Below are 5,610 nucleotides of genomic sequence, written 5' to 3'. Positions count from 1 at the left end.
GCCGGACGCTTTTGTACTAGCCTGCTGTGAGCACTCTAATTTGTTCAAGGTAAACGTGAGTACCCTGAGCACCATGAGGGGCCGGGCCGGACTGAACCGGTTAACCGGTACCCGTTCACGGAGTAAACGCCCAGGCACACCATTGTGAGTCGCAGCCGCGAGCTCGCTCACGGACGGTCCCGGCGTGTAACCGGGCGCCCGCGGCGGTCGCGAGTCTGGACGGGGAATCAACTTCGAACGTTTTAACCGCAACAACTTTAATATACGCTAGTGGAGCTGGAATTACCGCGGCTGCTGGCACCAGACTTGCCCTCCCTTGATCCTTGTTGAAGGATTTATACTCAACTCATTCCAATTATGGACCATCGTTAGAGAGGTCCATATTGTTATTTCTCGTCACTACCTCCCCGTGCCGGGATTGGGTAATTTACGCGCCTGCTGCCTTCCTTGGATGTGGTAGCCATTTCTCAGGCTCCCTCTCCGGAATCGAACCCTGATTCCCCGTTACCCGTCGCAACCATGGTAGTCCTCTACACTACCATCAATAGTTGATAGGGCAGACATTTGAAAGATCTGTCGTCAGTCGGCGAGCGACCATACGATCTGCGAGCTTATCCAGACTTCAACTCAAGCCGCCCGGAGGCGATTGGTTTAACTAATAAGTGCACCAGTTCCAGCACCCGGCGAGGGTACCAGTCCCGGCATGTTGCATGTATTAGCTCTGGCTTTTCCACAGTTATCCAACTAACTCATTGGGTTTATGATCTTGTAAATTATAGCTGTTATACTGAGCCTTATGCGGTTTCACATTCATTGATGTTCGTACTTAGACATGCATGGCTTAACCTTTGAGACAAGCGTATATTACTGGTAGGATCAACCAGAATTCTCTCTCGTACCGGCGTGAGTATCCCACACACGTTCGATACCGGGGTGAATCGAATTCACACTCTTTAACCATAAGCCAACCGAAGCACTTAAGCAACTGGAAGACCACCGGTTCCATATCTCTCTGAGTGATGCATGTCACCATGCACCGCTTCCACCGTGTATCACATCACATCACACTCTAAACCATTTCACATAGGTCCGCGCGATTGCTCACGGGACCCTATTCTCGCTAGGAGGTTCGGTTCGATTCCTGTACACTACAACGAGCTTTTCCAATTCTTGTGTCCGACTGGCGAACGTTCTGTTGCGTTATAAACTTCGCGGTACTTGCCACCGGGGTATGGTGTCCGTACAACCTTCTGAGAAATAGCCGGCGCGATCGACGGGATTAACCGACAATGCAGCGCTGGCTCTTGATCGGGCAATTTACGGGCTTTATCGGGCAATTTACGGGCTTGATGGTGCGACTTACGGGCCTGATAGTGCGACTAACGGGCTTGATAGGGCAATTTACGGGCTTTTTGGTGCGAATTACGGGCTTTTGGTGCGACTTATGGGCTTGATAGGGCAATTTACGGGCTTTTTGTGCGACTTATGGGCTTGATAGGGTAATTTACGGGCTTGTTGGTGCGACTTATGGGCCTGATAGTGCGACTAACGGGCTTGATAGGGCAATTTACGGGCTTTTTGGTGCGACTTACGGGCCTGATAGTGCGACTTAAGGGCCTGATAGTGCGACTAACGGGCTTTGATAGTGCGACCAACGGGCTTGATAGTGCGACCTATGGCTTGATAGTGCGACTAACGGGCTTGATAGTGCGACTTATGGGCTTGATAGTGCGACTTATGGGCTTGATAGTGCGACTTACGGGCTTGCTTTTCCATGTTTTTCGCATCGAGCTTCGGTTCGTTTCGAATAATTTTGTCCATGTTTTTCGTTTGCTACGAGAGGTTCGGTTCGTTTTCAGTTATCCCTGTGTTCATGGTTTTCGTGAGCTTCGATAGGTTTGGTCCGTGTTTTTGAGTACTCTTGTCCATGATTTTTCGTGTGCTTCTTGAGGTTTGGTCCGATTTTCAGTACTCTTGTCCATGCTTTCACATGCTCTGATAGGTAGGTTCGTTCTCAGTTATCCCTGTGTTCATGGTTTTCGTGAGCTTCGATAGGTTTGGTCCGTGTTTTTGAGTACTCTTGTCCATGATTTTCGTGTGCTTCTTGAGGTTTGGTCCGATTTTCAGTACTCTTGTCCATGCTTTCACATGCTCTGATAGGTAGGTTCGTTCTCAGTTATCCCTGTGTTTATGGTTTTCGTGTGCTTCGAGAGGTTTGGTCCGTGTTTTTGAGTACTCTTGTCCATGATTTTCGTGTGCTTCTAGAGGTTTGGTCCGATTTTCAGTACTCTTGTCCATGCTTTCACATGCTCTGATAGGTAGGTTCGTTCTCAGTTATCCCTGTGTTCATGGTTTTCGTGTGCTTCGAGAGGTTTGGTCCGTGTTTTTGAGTACTCTTGTCCATGATTTTTCGTGTGCTTCTAGAGGTTTGGTCCGATTTTCAGTACTCTTGTCCATGCTTTCACATGCTCTGATAGGTAGGTTCGTTCTCAGTTATCCCTGTGTTTATGGTTTTCGTGTGCTTCGAGAGGTTTGGTCCGTGTTTTTGAGTACTCTTGTCCATGATTTTCGTGTGCTTCTAGAGGTTTGGTCCGATTTTCAGTACTCTTGTCCATGCTTTCACATGCTCTGATAGGTAGGTTCGTTCTCAGTTATCCCTGTGTTCATGGTTTTCGTTTGCTTCGATTCGTTCACTCTATTACTCTTGTCTTTGGTTTTCGTTTGCTTCGATTCGTTCACCTCCATTACTCTTGTCTGTGGTTTTTCGTTTGCTTCGATTCGTTCAGTCCATTACTCTTGTATGTGATTTTCGTTTGCTTCGATTCGTTCAGTCCATTACTCTTGTGTGTGGTTTTCGTTTGCTTCGAGTCGTTCAGTCCATTACCCTTGTCTATGATTTTCGTTTGCTTCGAGTCGTTCAGTCCAATACTTACCCTTGTCTATGATTTTCGCTCTAAGCCAGTCGCCCTGCGCTCTGGAAATCACATTCCAACTCTATCACCGATAGCGCTCACACCTTGGAAACCACATTTTCACCCAGGGGACCTTAGGGTGGATTTTGAGCCTTTCGGGATTGCGAAACCATCATTTAACACTCTAAACTTAATTTCCGCAATCCCAGACGCACTTTCCATATGGTCTCCAAAAATGCGTGTGAGCTGACCTGGTCCCTTATAATAGGCAATGAACACGATTTTGGCAAAATATTTTTTTCAAAATTTTTTGACTCACCGGGTAAAATCGAATTTACTTGGGAAAAATGTTCTAGCAGGGGCCCCTCCCATACAAAAATTTTTTCTTCTCAAAAATGATTTTCGTTTCACTTTTCATACTCAGGGGAGTCTAAAATTGATGTTTTGAGTCACCGTGAAAAAAAATTTTTTTGACCCGAGCTTGTGTCGGCGACCCAAAATCGACGCACTTGGGAAAAATGTTCTAGCAGGGGCCCTCCCATACAAAAATTTTTTCTTCTCAAAAATGATTTTCGTTTCACTTTTCATACTCAGGGGAGTCTAAAATTGATGTTTTGAGTCACCGTGAAAAAAAAATTTTTTTGACCCGAGCTTGTGTCGGCGACCCAAAATCGACGCACTTGGGAAAAATGTTCTAGCAGGGGCCCTCCCATACAAAAAATTTTTTCTTCTCAAAAATGATTTTCGTTTCACTTTTCATACTCAGGGGAGTCTAAAATTGATGTTTTGAGTCACCGTGAAAAAAAAATTTTTTTGACCCGAGCTTGTGTCGGCGACCCAAAATCGACGCACTTGGGAAATATGTTCTAGCAGGGGCCTCCCATACAAAAATTTTTTCTTCTCAAAAATGATTTTCGTTTCACTTTTCATACTCAGGGGAGTCTAAAATTGATGTTTTGAGTCACCGTGAAAAAAAAATTTTTTTTGACCCGAGCTTGTGTCGGCGACCCAAAATCGACGCACTTGGGAAATATGTTCTAGCAGGGGCCCTCCCATACAAAAATTTTTTTTTGACTCACCGGGTAAAATGGTCGCACTTGGTAAAAATGTTCTAGCAGGGGCCCTCCCATACAAAATTTTTTTCTTCTCAAAAATGATTTTCGTTTCACTTTTCATACTCAGGGGAGTCTAAAATTGATGTTTTGAGTCACCGTGAAAAAAAAATTTTTTTGACCCGAGCTTGTGTCGGCGACCCAAAATCGACGCACTTGGGAAATATGTTCTAGCAGGGGCCCTCCCATACAAAAATTTTTTCTTCTCAAAAATGATTTTCGTTTCACTTTTCATACTCAGGGGAGTCTAAAATTGATGTTTTGAGTCACCGTGAAAAAAAAATTTTTTTGACCCGAGCTTGTGTCGGCGACCCAAAAATCGACGCACTTGGGAAATATGTTCTAGCAGGGGCCCTCCCATACAAAAATTTTTTCTTCTCAAAAATGATTTTCGTTTCACTTTTCATACTCAGGGGAGTCTAAAATTGATGTTTTGAGTCACCGTGAAAAAAAAATTTTTTTGACCCGAGCTTGTGTCGGCGACCCAAAATCGACGCACTTGGGAAAAATGTTCTAGCAGGGGCCCTCCCATACAAAAATTTTTTCTTCTCAAAAATGATTTTCGTTTCACTTTTCATACTCAGGGGAGTCTAAAATTGATGTTTTGAGTCACCGTGAAAAAAAAATTTTTTTGACCCGAGCTTGTGTCGGCGACCCAAAATCGACGCACTTGGGAAATATGTTCTAGCAGGGGCCCTCCCATACAAAAATTTTTTCTTCTCAAAAATGATTTTCGTTTCACTTTTCATACTCAGGGGAGTCTAAAATTGATGTTTTGAGTCACCGAGAAAAAAAAATTTTTTTGACCCGAGCTTGTGTCGGCGACCCAAAAATCGACGCACTTGGGAAATATGTTCTAGCAGGGGCCCTCCCATACAAAAATTTTTTCTTCTCAAAAATGATTTTCGTTTCACTTTTCATACTCAGGGGAGTCTAAAATTGATGTTTTGAGTCACCGTGAAAAAAAAAATTTTTTGACCCGAGCTTGTGTCGGCGACCCAAAATCGACGCACTTGGGAAAAATGTTCTAGCAGGGGCCCTCCCATACAAAAATTTTTTCTTCTCAAAAATGATTTTCGTTTCACTTTTCATACTCAGGGGAGTCTAAAATTGATGTTTTGAGTCACCGAGAAAAAAAAATTTTTTTGACCCGAGCTTGTGTCGGCGACCCAAAATCGACGCACTTGGGAAATATGTTCTAGCAGGGGCCCTCCCATACAAAAATTTTTTCTTCTCAAAAATGATTTTCGTTTCACTTTTCATACTCAGGGGAGTCTAAAATTGATGTTTTGAGTCACCGTGAAAAAAAAAATTTTTTGACCCGAGCTTGTGTCGGCGACCCAAAATCGACGCACTTGGGAAAAATGTTCTAGCAAGGGGCCCTCCCATACAAAAATTTTTTCTTCTCAAAAATGATTTCGTTTCACTTTTCATACTCAGGGGAGTCTAAAATTGATGTTTTGAGTCACCGTGAAAAAAAAATTTTTTTGACCCGAGCTTGTGTCGGCGACCCAAAAATCGACGCACTTGGGAAATATGTTCTAGCAGGGGCCCTCCCATACAAAAATTTTTTCTTCTCAAAAATG

The sequence above is a fragment of the Anopheles moucheti genome (genome assembly GCF_943734755.1).
Source record: "Anopheles moucheti chromosome X unlocalized genomic scaffold, idAnoMoucSN_F20_07 X_unloc_25, whole genome shotgun sequence".
Taxonomy (NCBI): domain Eukaryota; kingdom Metazoa; phylum Arthropoda; class Insecta; order Diptera; family Culicidae; genus Anopheles; species Anopheles moucheti.
This window is presented reverse-complemented; position numbering follows the sequence as displayed.